Genomic DNA, 16861 nt, shown 5'->3' with positions numbered 1-16861 from the left:
ATGCGATGTGAACCCATAGAAGGCTGAGGTGACTGCGGCGGTTTATAAATGATCCCGTATGAGCTGTGTCAGCAACTCGGCCAATGGTTCATTCCAACTGGCTGTTTTGAAGTTAACCAAACTGTAGTAGCGGCAATTGTGTGCCTGCCCATTGAGCCATCCAGTGCAGACGGATAATATCTGATAATTTTCCTCCAATTTGTTGGAAAAGAAAACCGGGCTACCCAAGCAGTCACTTGCTCATACTCAATAAACAACTCATGCAGACATGTGCGGCCCTGGTGTGTTGATGTAGACCAGGCAGTGATAGACGAACGGTAAAGACGTCCACAGTATTAGAGGTGGCACGGACGGATGAATCAGCCGCGGCGTTGTAAGCCGGTGCGGATGGGCGAGTCAATCGTAGTCGCGGTAAAACTGCGCGGACGGACGTGTCAACCTCGTCGTGTTAATGTAAACTGGGCCGCAGAGGCGGCAACTTGTCTCGCAGGAGCAGACGGATGAGTAAGCCGTGGCATTGTAAGCCGGCGCAAACGGGCAAGTTGTCCTCCTCGTTGTAAGCCGACGCGGTCGGAGAGACAGCCACGGTGTTTTAAGCCGGTGCAGTCCCGAGAGATGACCACGACATTGTAAGCTGGTGTGGTCCGTATCCGCAGTATAATGCCATTTTTGTAGTAAATGGTTATCCTGCATATAAAAAACACCGTAGAGCAGAGTAGTTGTGCTTGGAGTAATTAAAGTGTAGTAATAAAATATATAGGAGAAATAGCACTTGATTTTGTTTATTTTGGACGCATGCGGGTGCGGCCATTAGCGCGCAATTCGTCTCCACGTATGTGTGCTAAATCCGATTTACACAGACTGCTCTCTGATACGTCTCCAACGTATCTATAATTTTTGATTGCTCCATGCTATTTTATCTACTGTTTTAGGCAATATTGGGCTTTATTATCCACTTTTATATTATTTTTGGGACTGACCTATTAACCGGAGTCCCAGCCCAGATTTGATGTTTTATGCCTATTTCAGTGTTTCGAGGAAAAGGAATATCAGACGGAGCCAAAAACCTAATTCCACCGCCGCAACTTTCTGTATCCGCAAGATCCCATCTTGGGGCCTGTTCCGGAGCTCTGCCGGAGGGGGCATCTACCACGGAGGGCTTCTACATCAACACCATATCCTCTCCGATAAAGTGTGAGTAGTTTACTTTAGACCTTCGGGTCCATAGCTAGTAGCTAGATGGCTTTTTCTCTCTTTTTGGATCTCAGTACAATGTTCTCCCCCTCTCTTGTGGAGATCTATAATCTTGTTTTTGCAGTGTGTTTGTTGAGACCGATGAATTGTGGGTTTATGATCCAGCTTATCTATGAATAATATGAATCTTCTCTGAATTCTTTTATGTATGATTGAGTTATCTTTGCAAGTCTCTTCGAATTATCCGTTTGGTTTGGCCAACTAGATTGGTAGTTCTTGCAATGGGAGAAGTGTTTAGCTTTGGGTTCAATCTTGCGGTGTCCTTACTCAGTGACAGAAGGGGCAGCAAGACACGTATTGTATTGTTGCCATCGAGGATAACAAGATGGGTGTTTTATTATATTGCATGAATTTATCCCTCTACATCATGTCATCTTGCTTAAGGCGTTACTCTGTTTTTAACTTAATACTCTAGATGCATATTGGATAGCGGTCGATGAGTGGAGTAATAGTAGTAGATGCAGAATCGTTTTGATCTACTTGTCTCGGACGTGATGCCTATACACATGATCATACCTAGATAATATCATAATTATTCGCTTTTCTATCAATTGCTCAACAGTAATTTGTTCACCCACCGTAGAATACTTATGCTCTCGAGAGAAGCCACTAGTGAAACATATGGCCCCCGGGTCTATTCTCATCATATCAATCTCATTTACTTTATTACTTGCTTTGTTTTTACTTTGCCTTTTACTTTTTACTTTGCATCTTTATATTAAAAATACCAAAAATATTATTTATCATCTCTATCAGATCTCACCCTCGTAAGTGACCGTGAAGGGATTGACAACCCATAATCGCGTTGGTTGCGAGTAGCTATCGTTTTGTGTCGGTACGAGGCACTTGAGCGTGATCTCCTACTGGATTGATACCTTGGTTCTCAAAAACCGAGGGAAATACTTACGCTACTTTACTGCATCATTCTCTCCTCTTCGGGGAAATCCAACGCATTGCTCAAAAGGTAGCACTCTCCGAAAAAAATTAACTTAATACGGAGTACCAGTACTAGTCGCCACATTGAAAAAACTGATCTTGGATTGTGCTTGCAACTTGTTCTGCCGATGCTTTTGAGTATGTCTATTCTCCAAAACTTATATTCTTCTGACTTTTCTTCCAACCGGCCATACTTATCTCTTTTACTCATACCTTCATTAGCAGGCACAAGGGTGCACGAGGTGTGGTCGGGTCATTTGCCCATACAAAGTAGGAATTTGAGGGGGCGGCCGTAGCACAGCGACAGAGGCGGCCGCTCAGAGGCACACAGGGCTAGCTCGCGAGAGGCGTGGTTCAAACAACCACAAGGGAGGCCGAGCCGGGAGGAGCAACAAAGGCAGCGACGGCGCGGCTGCTCGCAGTGCAGCGGCCGAGGCGCGGCCATGCCAGAGGGAAGGCTGCAGCGAGCCAGCACCGTTTTGCAAGAAAGAGCAGGCCGGGTCGTGGCCACGGCGGCCTTGACGCGCGGGCGAAGAAGCAGGGCGACAAGGCGAAGGCGAGGCAGCTCCGCGGTGACTCGGCAGCGACTCGGCGAGGCCGTCTTGTAGCGGAAAGTTGAGCAGTAGGCCGGCTTGTACTCAAGGACAGCAGCACCACCCAGTAGGAGGCGGGACGGGCGGCTCACCACAGAGGCGAGGCCGTGGTCAGCTCAACGAGCGGGATTGTAGAATTAGCGACTGGGACAGAGGTCGGGGCGGCTTGACACAGCCGTGGAGCAGGGGCGCCGGCGGTTCCGGCGTGGAGGCAAACCGGCGATGGCGGCGCAGCAATAGAAGCGCGCCGGCGAGGCACAGCCACAGCCGCGGAGGTGACGACGGGGCGACGACTTGTGGCTCGGGACGAATCGGAGGAGACAGGCGTCGAGGCAGCCGACTTTTGAGGCGGTGCTGCTCGCGACAGAGCGGCTCGGCGAGGCCTTGGGCGGAGAACCGTGGCGGACCGATAAGGCGGCGGCAGAAGATCCGGCTGCGCATCTCAGCAGCGGCAGAGGAAGACGCTCGAGGCGAGCGCGTCATGGCTGCAGAGTAAGGCGGACGGTGGCCCGGACGGCGGCTGATGCAGGCCCATGGCGGCAGCTTTGACGAGGCATAAAGCGGTGGCTTCGACGGAGCCCATCGGAAGGAGCATAACTTCAACTCTGCAGTGATGGCGACCTGAGGCAGCAGGTGGATTTTGACGGTGGTGTCTCCCGTGAGCAGCAGTGGTGGCCACCACGTGGTACTATCGAACCGCCGCCGAGCTTGCTTCGGTTGTGGACACAAGGACAAACGATGGACGCAGCAGTACTTTGGAAATAGGCGTTTCATCAATAGGTTACCATCTTTCCTCATGCAATCAGTCTATACTTAGCAGTACCAGTAGTTTTGATTTGAGTCAATTACACCACCGGTGCTATAACTTAGCACGAAAAATCACTTTAGTGCCAAAACTTGCGGCATACATTGAATTGGTACTACAACTTGGTTTTGACATGCATATACGGTGCAAATGGTGGTTGTATACGGACAAAGTGCCGACTTGACACGCCACATGGTGAGAGGCCCACTGTGTCAACGAGTTGATTTGGCGTGTGGCCTGTTATTTTGGGGAAAACCAATGAGAATTTTTTTCGGCATAAAATGCCGTGATGCGTGTCGGTCCGTCTGTCAGCGATCAAATTATTATGTGCAATCCCCCCCCCCCCCCCCCCCCGGCGCATAAAAGGCCCTGATGCGCAGCGTGAATGACCAACTGCCTAGGTAATGCAAAAGAATTACGCTGTCTATCCTTGGTCTACATTTCAATGGGATGGTGAACTGGAAACCATACGCCCCATTTTTCACTATCATTTTATTTAAGAAAGATCTATATTTCAATTATAATTGTGTGTTATAAATAAAAAATATAGAAAAAAATCTTAAAGCATATTAATGTAGTATATAAAAGTGCTCATCCTTTAAGAATTTTTTAAAGGATACAAAAGTGTTCATGCTTTAAGATATTTCTATATATTTAATAAATGCTTATAAAAGTTTAAAAGTGTTCACAGTTTTTAAAAAATACTCATGTAGTTATAAACGTGTTCATGCTTTAAGAAATATATATTCACATGATGTAAAAAAATACTCCCTCCGTCCCAAATAAGTGATTCAACTTTGTACTAACTTTAGTACAAAAATGAGTCACTTATTTTGGGACGGAATGGAGGGACTAGTTGGTTTGGATTCGAACCAGCAGCATGTAGCCATCACGTGCGCGTGGCCACCACCCCACCCAACAGCGTTACTTTTCAGAAACTTACAAAATACATGTAAATTATAATATTGTATTATAAATTATATATATAATACATTATAAATCTATTCACGTATTATTTCATAATTTATCCATATAATAAAATTATAATTAAAAAATTATGCATGTAATAATTTTCATATTTAAAATTAAAGGTAATTATTTGTATATATATTTAAGTAAATGAATACATATTTAAAAGGTTCATGCTTTTAATAAAATAATTATGTAGTATATAAAAGTGTTCATTTTTAATTTAAAATTTATCATATCGATAACACACAATTATATACATATAATTTATAATTTACTTTAAAAAATTAGTGTAAAATGGGCTGTAGGGTCTCCAGCCATTTTAAGGCCTATGCATTATGTATCCAGGTAAACAAAATGTTCTTCTCGGTACATATGTTAGGCACACGCCGCTCCATGCTGTAAGTCACGTGTTTGAATCCGAGCGGCCACCATTTTTGCAAATAATTTGTGGGTCGCGCATCAAGGACCTTTTCTGGAGAGAAATGTTTTTTGAGGGGTTTTCCACAAAATGACTGGCCACACGAGCTATCTCTATCGTTCAGAGTTTGACAGCGGGTGCCGTGCCATGTGGCGCGCCTAGTCAGCATCATCTTCGTATACAAACGTGATTTGCACTGTATATGCACGCCAAAGCCAAGTTGTAGCACCAGTTATATGTATTCCACGAGTTTTGGCAGTAAAGTGATTTTTCGCGTCAAGTTTGAGCACCAGCGGTGTAATTGACTCTTTTGATTTCCTTCCTTCTTTTGACGTCGGTGTATTTTCCTGGAGCCCCGCGTTGTACTCATCTAATTTGAGGGCTGCTTCGGGACTTGAGCCTGTAACCCAGTAGTAGCAACTTGTGGGACTCGGCAGATCAGACAGCAAGATGGATCAGGCAGTGAAAACTTTTTTGTCCGTTTCGATGGGAAGTACGATTTGGCAGATTGTAGTACTCAGCCAGAACCAATCTCCCGTGGGTTTAACCGATCGCCTCGCGTCGGCGGCGAACAGAACTCCAAACCCTAATTTTTTATCTCAATCTCATATATATTGTGCCAGTACTCCTTCATCTGGCTTATCGTGTCGACTCTTCTTGATCCGGGCAGTCGCGAGCTTCTCGATCTCTGAAGAATTCCCTTCAAGAACACACCACCGTGCGCATGCCCTACGGTGGGCGCCAACTGTCGTGGAATTGTAACGGCAGATGTCGTAGTATAAGGACTTAGTCATGAGGCCAATGCATCTATGTGGAAGCTTGAGAGGGGTTGATTGGGATGAGAGACGCGAGGCGGATCAACACATAAGACAAGGATTTAGACAGCTTCGGGCCCCGGGAAACATCATCCGGTAATAGTCCTGCATGCTGTTTGTGGCTAGGTCTCATTATGCTCATAAGGGAGTCGCCACATAAGCCGGCTCCCCTTTAGTTGTGTCTAGCCTTAACAATTATTTTTTGTCCCTCTCCCCTTTTGGGGAGCCCCGCCCCTCCTTAAAGGGGTGGGTTACATGACTAGTCCTAGTAGGACTAGGATTACTCTATTATAAGTGGAGTCATAGTCTTGCTTCGTTTGTAAGGGAATATTTCTTAGACTTTCCCTTAAACCGGCCCACCATAACATGAACCGACTGTCTGAGCCTTGGGCCTTGTCGTCCGTCTGCCCCGCCCGCCATGTTACTAATGAGTCGCCAAGATCGGAAGGGTTACCCATGAGTCGCCAAGCTCCGGGCGGGTCACCAGTAAGTCGCTAAGCTCCGGGCGGGTCATACATCCGGCCGGGTTACACCGCGGGGTATATTCCCGACACCTTGACGAGACAAATGAAAGCTAGGGGGATATACACGCCTGACATACATCGTGGCCCTTTGCTTCCAAATTCAGTGACTAGTGAATGTATGAGTACCAAGCCTATTATCTTGGGAGTTGAGTGCTTGTGAAATGCGAGTTCCCCAAATATTATTTGTATTTTAGAACACCTGATTAATTGCAAGAAACCATGCATTGTTTGAGTTTCTCTAGAGAAAAATAAAAGCAAACAGCCTCCAACAAACCATGGATATTGCACGGATGCAAGTCCTTTTTCTACAGCTTAACAGTTCACTGGTAGGTTCGATATACTAGGGAAAACCCACTAGGGGATACTATAGAAAATATGAAAAACAAAAGATAGGGGTAGGTTGCAAATAGTTCATCCCTCATTGATTGTTCTTTCGTACATGCACATCCAAAACACTAGATAAAATGTTTCGCTTCACGTGAGTTTGTCCCACTAATATTACATGCAAAGCAACATTAGAGGTGTTGCACATTGGATCGCATGCCGCGCTAAGGTTTGCCCCACCAAGCCAACGGCCCAAGGCGCGGCGATACTTGTGATATTTCTGTTTGGAGCGTGTTTTGTTTTCAGTTTTCTGGATGTTAAATACCATTGGATGACTTGCTTTTTATCAACATTGGAAACATATAATATTATCAACATTGGAAACATACCATATTATCAACATTGGGGTTTTTCTTGACTAGAGCAGCGGATGGGGGTTTCCTACCGCCCACCATGAAGCTTGGACTATAAGGGCATCTTCAGCCGTTGGCCTCCCAGGGGGCGTCTAAAAGCGCCGCCTGGGGGCGAGCCGGCGACACACTCGGCGCTGGGGGCGGTTTTGTGCCCAGTCGTCGTCCCCAGCCCGCCTCCAGGCGCCGAAATTGGCCCACTTTGCAGCCCATTTTCGGCGAATAAACGGCCCACATGGGCGAGAATAGGCCCATATTCGGCGTGGTTTCGGCGTTCAATTATCAACACACATATTTCATCACAGAAAAATCAAATACTTCAACAAAATATTACTACAACAAATAGTTCAATACAAATTATATAGTTCAACAAATAAAAACTCGTATTTCATCACGCGGTGTCCCCCTTGAGCCTCCATAGGTGCTCAATCAGATCTTTCTGCAGTTGATGATGCACCTGTGGGTCTCGGATCTCCTGACGCATACTGAGATAGGCAGTCCAAGTTGCCGGTAGCTGGTTGTGACGCCCCCGATTTGACCATACACTAATCATGCACGCAAATGTGTACGATCAAGATCAGGGACTCACGGGAAGATATCACAACACAACTCTACAAATAAAATAAGTCATACAAGCATCATAATACAAGCCAGGGGCCTCGAGGGCTCGAATACAAGTGCTCGATCATAGACGAGTCAGCGGAAGCAACAATATCTGAGTACAGACATAAGTTAAACAAGTGTGCCTTAAGAAGGCTAGCACAAACTGGGATACAGATCGAAAGAGGCGCAGGCCTCCTGCCTGGGATCCTCCTAACTACTCCAGGTCGTCGTCAGCGGGCAGCACGTAGTAGTAGGCACCTCCGGTGTAGTAGGGGTCGTCGTCGACGGTGGCGTCTGGCTCCTGGACTCCAGCATCTGGTTGCGACAACCAGAAAGAAAGGAAAGGGGGAAAAGGAGGGAGAAAGCAACCGTGAGTACTCATCCAAAGTACTCGCAAGCAAGGAACTACACTACATATGCATGGGTATATGTGTAAGGAGGCCATATCAGTGGACTGAACTGCAGAATGCCAGAATAAGAGGGGGATAGCTAATCCTATCGAAGACTACGCTTCTGGCAGCCTCCGCCTCGCAGCATGTAGAAGAGAGTAGATTGAAGTCCTCCAAGTAGCATCTCCAAGTAGCATCGCATAGCATAAACCTACCCGGCGATCCTCTCCTCGTCGCCCTGCGGAAAAGCGATCACCGGGTTGTCTGTGGAACTTTGAAGGGTGTGTTTTATTAAGTATCCGGTTCTAGTTGTCATAAGGTCAAGGTACAACTCCAAGTCGTCCTGTTACCGAAGATCACGGCTATTCGAATAGATTAACTTCCCTGCAGGGGTGCACCACATTCCCCAACATGCTCGATCCCATTTGGCCGGACACACTTTCCTGGGTCATGCCCGGCCGCGGAAGATCAACACGTCGCAGCCCCACCTAGGCAAAACAGAGAGGCCAGCACGCCGGTCTAAACCTAAGCGCACAGGGGTCTGGGCCCATCGCCCATAGCACACCTGCACGTTGCGTACGCGGCCGAAAGCAGAACTAGCCCCCTTAATACAAGAGCAGGCTTACGTTCCAATCCGGCGCGCGCCGCTCCGTCGCTGACGTCTGAAGTGCTTCGGCTGATACCACGACGTCGGGATACCCATAACTACTCCCACGTAGATGGTTAGTGCGTATAGGCTCGTAGCCGACTCAGATCAAATACCAAGATCTCGTTAAGCGTGTTAAGTATCCGCGAACGCCGAACAGGGCCAGGCCCACCTGTCTCCTAGGTGGTCTCAACCTGCCCTGTCGCTCCGCCACAAAGTAACAGTCGGGGGCCGTCGGGAACCCAGGCCCACCTCTACCGGGATGGAGCCACCCGCCCCTTCAGCCCCCAACTCCGAACAGTATCACAGATAATGTAACTGTGTAAAGTATATCGTATATGCCCGTGATCACCTCCCGAAGTGATCACAGCCCAGTAGTATAGCATGGTAGATGGACAAGAGTGTAGGGCCACTGATGGAACACTAGCATCCTATACTAAGCATTTAGGATTGCGGGTAAGGTATCAATGACTGTAGCAGCAATGACAGGCTATGCATCAGAATAGGATTAACGGAAAGCAGTAACATGCTACACTACTCTAATGCAAGCAGTATAGAGAAGAGTAGGCGATATCTGGTGATCAAGGGGGGGCTTGCCTGGTTGCTCTGGCAAGAGAGAGGGGTCGTCAACTCCGTAGTCGAACTGGTCAGCAGCAGCGTCGGTCTCGTAGTCTACCGGAGAGAAGAGGGGGGAGAAATAATGAATACAAAGCAAACAAAGCACCACAAAATATATCAAGGCAATACGCAGTGTTCGGTGTGCCCTAACGCGGTAGTAGGTGATACTGACGAAGGGGGAAAACATCCGGGAAAGTATTCCCGTTCCGCGTTTTCGGACCGGTGAACCGGAGGGGGAAAGTTGTGTGTTCGGTATGCTAGGGGTGTGTGGCGGACGAACGGGCTGCGTAACCGGATTCGTCTCGTCGTTCTGAGCAACTTTCATGTAGAAAGTATTTTCATCCGAGTTACGGATTATTTTATATGAATTTCCAAAGTTTTATATGATTATATTGATTTATTTAACTCCAAAATTTAATCAGTAAAACTATTGTCACAAAGTGCAGTGCCAGCCATAGTGTATGACAGGTGGGGTCAGAGTCAAAGTCAACAGTCTAGTCAGCTGTTGACTGGGTCAACGTTGACTGGTCAAACAGGGCAATGGGGCCCATCGTCATAGACTAGTTTAACTAAGCAGGTTTAATTAGATTAAATATGTTCATTAGGCTAATTAATCAAAGTTAATTAGGTAGTTAACTAAGCAAATTAATTAATTAATCAAATTACTAATTAATTAAATAATTATTTCTATTTTTCAATTTCGTTCGTTTTTTTTAACAGGGGCATGGGGCCCCCTGGTCATTGGCACAAGGCCTGGGGCTGTGCAGCCCAGGAGCGAGCGCCGCGGCACCCAGAAGGGCACCGGCGGGCACGGCACCGACGGGGGGAAGGGGCGAGGTCAGGCCGGGGTAGCAGGGGCCGTCGCCGGACGGCGGCAGCCGAAGCGGGTGCTTGGGCGACGGGCGCGTGGGTGGAGCGGCAGGACGTGGTGAGCGCACCGGGAAGGGCCGCGGTGCCTGGGCGCGTGCGTTGGGCGTGGCTGGAGGTGCCCGGGCGCGGCGAGCGCACCGGGATGTGGTGGCCACATCGAGGCAGAGGGGGAGAGAGGAGGACGGATGGCGGCTCACAGGGGAGCAGGAGGGGCATGGCAGCGGGCTCGTGGAGGAGTCGGGGAGGTCCGGCGATGCGGCACCGGCGACGGGCGGTGTTCCGGGCAGCAGCGGACGACGGAGGGCGGGCGCAGGGCGTCGGCGGAGGGGGGGGCGACGCGGCAGGCGCGGCGAGGGGCGCCGCTGAGAAAGAGGGGACGGGGGCGCGAGGATGCGGGAGGGGGCCGGCGAGGCGGCGTCAGGGTTCACTCCCCTCGATCCGATCTGGATCGGGGAGGAGGGGGAGAGCGAGTGGGGGGGGGGGGGTGAGTGGGGCGACGGGGTGGGATTAGGGTTTCGGGGGGGTGTGGGGTTATGGGGAATGGGGGCGGTCGGCTGGGCCTTTGCCTGGGCCGGTTGGGGGGGGGCCTGGCCGGCTGGGCCGTCTGGCCCAGTGGGGGGGGGGTGGCCTTCTCTCCTTTATTTTTTTTTGTCTTTTGTTTTTCTGTTTTATCTTTTGTATTTTCTTTCTTTTATTTATTTTCTGTTCTGTTTTATTTTTCTTATATAATAGTTTATAGTTTTTACAAAAAGTGAAACCCATAGCTAAAATAGAGTTATAATTATAACTACTGCCACGAAAGGTTTTATCCCTGAACAAAATAGTTTAGTATTTTTTAAAACCCAAAATGCATTTATTTAATTGTTTTACCTACTGTTTTAATCATTTTAGGGTATTAAAACATTTTATAAAAGTGGGGTTTCTTCACCACAATTAACTTTGCATTATTTGGCACAACTCAAATATTTTAGTTTTAAAGTTTGAAAACTTTTACCGTTTGATTTGATTTTGAATTTGAATTTGAATCAGTTTCGAACTAACGCGAGATTAGCAACAGTAATTGTGCTGACGGGGCATCATTAACAGTGGTTTACTGTAGCTTAAGTATCCGGGCGTCACACTGGTGATCAACTTCGGCTAGAGGACCCTGCCTGTAGTATGGTTCAGTGTCAAACACTGGGTCTTCTTGCTCGCTCTCGATGATCATGTTGTGCAAGATGACACAGCAAGTCATGATCTCCCACATTTGATCTTTCGACCAGGCCTGAGCGGGGTACCGAACAACAGCGAATCGAGATTGGAGCACACCAAATGCCCGCTCGACATCCTTCCTGCAAGCCTCCTGAACCTTCGCAAACCAGGCGTTCTTGCCTCCTGCCACAGGGTTTGAGATCGTCTTCACAAATGTCGACCATCTCGGATAGATGCCGTCAGCTAGATAGTACCCCTTGTTGTATTGGTGCCCATTGATCTCGAAGTTCACCGGAGGAGAATGGCCCTCAACGAGCTTGGCAAAAACAGGAGAGCACTGCAGCACGTTGATGTCATTGTGAGTTCCTGGCATACCAAAGAAGGAGTGCCAAATCCAGAGGTCCTGTGTGGCTACCGCCTCAAGCACCACACTGCAACCGCCTTTGGCGCCTTTGTACATCCCCTGCCAACCAAATGGGCAGTTCTTCCATTTCCAATGCATGCAGTCGATGCTTCCAAGCATCCCAGGAAATCCTCTTGCTGCATTCTGGGCTAGGATTCGAGAAGTGTCTTCCGCATTGGGTGTTCTCAAGTATTGTGGCCCAAACACTGCCACCACTGCCCGACAGAACTTGTAGAAACACTCTATGCTGGTGGACTCGGCCATGTGCCCATAGTCGTCGAGTGAATCACTGGGAGCTCCATATGCAAGCATCCTCATCGCTGTCGTGCACTTCTGGATGGAGGTGAATCCAAGAGCGCCAGTGCAATCCATCTTGCACTTGAAGTAGTTGAACTCCCGGATGGAATTCACAATCCTGAGAAAGAGCTTTCGGCTCATCCGACAACGGCGCCGAAATGTTCTCTCGCCATGAAGTGGAGCATCGGCGAAGTAGTCGGAGTAGAGCATGCAGTAGCCGTGCAGACGATGCCGGTTCTTTGCTTTCACCCGCCCCGGCGCCGAGCCACCTCGACGCGGCTTTTCACTGCTCGCCAGCAGCTGGGCGAGGGCGGCGAGCACCATCAGATGCTCTTCTTCCTGGACGTCGGCCGCGGCTTCCTCCTCCAGCAGCGTGGCGAGCTCTTCCTCCTCATCCGAGTCCATCACCGGCACAGTCAAAACGCCGAACACCTTGCGCTCGGTGGGCGTGTACCCGCCGTTAAACCGCGCCTCCGCGGCCGGAAACAGCGGCCGGAAACGCCCAGCTGCTGCGGGAGGGGCTGCCGCGGCGAAGCGCTACTATTTTCCGGCGGGGAATGGCTATCTAGCGGAGTAGGCCGGCGGCCGTCGCCGGGATATAGCTAATGGTGGCCGAGGGCGCGGGGGTGCGAGGCGAGTCGGGGGAAGAAAACCTTGACTTTTCCCCTGTCGGTGTGGGCCAGGCGTGCTTTTCCCTAGCGCCAGAGCCCCCAACGACTCCCCAGCGCGCCGGGTTCGGCCTGTGACCGCCGGGCGGAAAAAAGGTCCGAACCGGTGATTTTTGGCGTCCTGGGGGCGCGACTGGGCCGTTTTTTCGGCGCCGGTACCGAAAAAATGGCCTGGAGGGGGGGGGGGCTGTTGGGGGCGCGGCTGAAGATGCCCTAAAGCTCGGCAACGCGCCCGATGAGAGGCATTGACGCTTGCATCACACCGTTGCGGTGGCCACACGTGGTAATGGATCAAAATTGGGTGGGCCAGATGGGCACCGACGTTCCAGCGGGAACAAAACTGGTCTAGTCCAGTCCATGACTGTCCTTGCCACTGGGCTATGGATTTGACAAGACGCGTGGGCTGACACTAGTTCTTATCCATCCCTTGTGTGTGATTTCTGCAACAGTGCACACGAAGTAGTTGGTAATAACAGAAAACAATAGCACACAGTTATAGTAAACGTACGGTTTGTGATAACTGTAGACTACGCAAACAGTTTGTTCCAATAAAACGTCTGCAAAACATCGCCACAGGTCATGAAAATGAACCGTGCTTGATATCACATAACAATACACACAGTTACTTTATGGCAACTGTGTGCAAATAATTACGAACATTTTTTTTAAAAAAGTGCGTGCAATGAGCCCAGCTTCGCACACGTTCGTTTTTCCGACACACGGTTCTAATTTTTTAATTGTGTCCGACATGCTTATCGGGTCAATAGCTCCTATGCGACACATTTCATGTGAATTGAAAGGGGTACGACGTTGTTCGAGCGAATGGCTCTGGTGCGACACATTTGATCCCGTAAATAGTCTAGACACAACCTGGCCCTTAAACTCAACGAACGCCCTCATTAGCTGTTAGGAGTTGGACCCACCACTTATCCACGTAAGCACGGGACCCACCACTTGTTCACGTAAGAGCGGAACCCACCTCTCCGCAGCTAGAAGAGACGAGCGCCCGTGCCTGTCCGCCCGCCGTCGCCCATTGCTTCCCCTTTCCCCAGTCTTTCTCTTCTGCGGCGACCTAGCGTAGATGTCTAGCTCCTCCGCTACACACTCAAAATGGCGACAGTATGGTTTAATGCGGCTCACAAGGTGCCCCGAGTGCCCACCCCCAGAGCTTCTTAAATGGTGGGTCACTAAGACGGCTGAGAATGACAATTTTGGGCGACAATTTGTGAAATGCTTGAGCAAAACAATGGCAGGAAGGGATGTCAAGGTTAGATCTCAGTTCTTAGCCCGTTCTTTCGCTGTCGTTTGCTCTGATTTTTTCATATTTACTTTTTTCACGTTGAGTTTGGGATTTAGGGTTCATATTGTTGTTTTCAGATCTTGAAGAAATGTACACATTTCGAGTGGATGGATGATTATATTGAGAGGATTCAGTTTGTGGGCTACATTCATTCGAGCAGGCCCGCAACCTGGGAGCTCAATTTGGACGGGGTGCCGCCGATTGCTATAGAGAATTTGGGGAGCTCGGACGGGCGAGGGGCGGGCAGAGTCTTGTCGATGGCGAGGTAAGCGCGCGATGTTGAACTACACGCACAGTCCGAACTAAACGAGGAACTGAAGAAGATCAACAAACATCTAATGCAGATGATCGATTTGCAGAAGCAAATATCAGGGCAGGGGGTTCTATTGTTGTATCATTGCTCTGTTTTTCTTTTACTTGTTGCTCATCCGTCATTAGAATGGGCATTTAGGCCTGTCAGGCCAGAGGATGCGATCTGTGCGCCATGTCAAGTTCATGTAACTGAATCAAAGCACCAATTTGGAAAATTATTCAGTGTTCATGCCCCTTTTTTTGTTCTTCAGTTAACAGAGTGCACACCCAAATTCAGTTTCTAGTAAAAAAAATCTGGGCTGCCGAATAGATGTTGGGCCGTGAGAAAATAACCGGGCCCAAAGAGAAACCAGCCCACCCGCACAGGGGCACCAGCCCTTTTTTATAGCATCGAGGCGCCCATGTTTAACAAAAAATGGTTCAACTAAATAAAATGTTGTTTCGGCAAATATAGAGTATTGTTTGCAAAAAAATCCACGAAAAAGACATTATTTGTGGCTTGTGTAAAAAAAGAGAAATTTCATTGCTACAAAAAATGCCTTTTTTGACGTTTTGAAATGCATTTTTTAATAATGGGTGTATCTAGACCTACAAGCCAAAACACCGTGCAACTTAAGTAAGTAGCAAGCAATTAATAATAGAAAGACGCATAATATAGATAGTTTGGGCCAACCAAGCCCACAACGGGTACCCATAGTACGCTTACAACTTAAATAACATAACACAAATATAGATAGATAGATTTAGCTAAAAAAGATAGAAAGATGGGTAGATCGTCTAAACCCTGGCCGCCGCCTTCCTTGCTCCTCCTCGCTCCTCCTATGGGCTCCCTTCACTGCTCCTCCAGGGTGTTGTCGATGGGGTACGGCAGAGTGTGCATGCGATCCACGGTGGGGAAGATGTTGGTGTAGTTCGTGAAGATGTTGTGGGTGGTGAAAGCGATGAACTCGCAGCCACACCAGAACACGCGACCGAGGAGGTAGAACGCGTCGAAGGGGTTGGTGAAGTGGGAAAGGATAGTAACCACAACCCCATTGCGGGTGACCTCCTTGACTCGGTACGTCCTTGGAGATCCCCGGGGGAGGTGGCGGTAGCCGGCCCCAAGGAAGAAGTTGGTGAACTCCCTTGCGCCCCTCCATCTTGACATCGCCCACACACGGAGTGTGTTATCTACGTACCCCCTGGCGGGGTAGAGCCTCTCTAGCGCAGTGGGGGGAAAGCGGTAGGTTGGCCCGGTGTACTACATGGCTGCGGCGGCCTGGTTTTGGGTTGTTTGTGGTGAGAAGACGAAGGACAGATGCATATGGGAGAGGATGGGAGTGTGAGAGGAGGAGGAAGATGATAGGTGTCTTAAATAGCCCTAGTGCGACATGTTTTTTGACTGGTTTCACCGGGTGGAAGTAATGACAGGGTGGCGTTAGGTGGCATCGAGAGTGTGTACACGCGTGGGAAACCGAAGACTGCATCAATAGCCAGACTGCAACGTTTCATTGCTGCACGCGTTTGTGCTGTCGGTCGGGGATTGGGGGTCACGCCTACTCCTTCTTCTGTGCGTGTGCCGCCTGTGCATGCATGCATCATAGGCTGCCCGCTCGCATGCATGGCAATGTAGCCTGCTGGCTAGGGCCTGACTAGAGGAAGGCGTGGCAACGTTCGGTCCAAAGGTCCAACGGGTGGGCTTCATTAGTATAGCCCAATGGTGCACATGCATGGTAGCAACCCACCCTCGAGCGCAGAACAAACCAAGCACAAAAAACAGGCGTTTTCAAATCCAGACAATCACAACGATGAACTAGTTTCACGTGGATCGCTGACGTGGCATTGCAGGCTGATCCACACCGTTCGACGCGCAGTGGTCCAACGGTCAGAAATGGTTGGGGGGAGTGATCCAGCGTTCTCGAATACGGCCAATCAGAGTGCCTCACTCGGATCGCTGACGTTGCCCTAGCGCCTGGTCCACACCATCCATTCGCATACATCCAACGGCCCAGAAGGATGCGGGGTTTTGGCTAGGGTTTGAGGGGTTTTGAAGGGGTTATGAGGGCTAGGGTTGACCATAACTAATCTAAAAATATCAGAAAATTATGAAACTTGCACCCATCATCTTTTCAGGTTACTATGTTGCTGAAAAAAATAAGAAACCTGGTCTACGGGTATATTCATGAAAAACCCTTCACAAAACCTAGATATCATGAATGAGGTTGTGTGGGTTCAGGTTAGGGTTTAGGATTAAGCATGTCATACTTTATCCAAACGGTCCAATATTGGGCATGGACCCTATATTTGCACACTGGAAGTCAAGGTTTTGATTTTTGGCTCATTTAGAGAAGGTCGGAAAAAACTTGCTTGCAAATGGGGCGTTTATCCTAGCTTTGGAGCTCATTTGGAGCATATTTTTCATGACTAGTGTTTCACTCAACAAAATGTCATCGGATTAATCACCTAACATGCATAATATTTGAGAAAGCATTGTAACATGAATAGCCAAACTAAACAGTTTCAAATTTGAATTT

The sequence above is a fragment of the Triticum aestivum genome, chromosome 3B (genome assembly GCF_018294505.1).
Source record: "Triticum aestivum cultivar Chinese Spring chromosome 3B, IWGSC CS RefSeq v2.1, whole genome shotgun sequence".
Classification (NCBI taxonomy): domain Eukaryota; kingdom Viridiplantae; phylum Streptophyta; class Magnoliopsida; order Poales; family Poaceae; genus Triticum; species Triticum aestivum.
The sequence above is the reverse complement of the archived record's forward strand: the minus strand, read 5'-3'. Positions refer to the sequence as shown.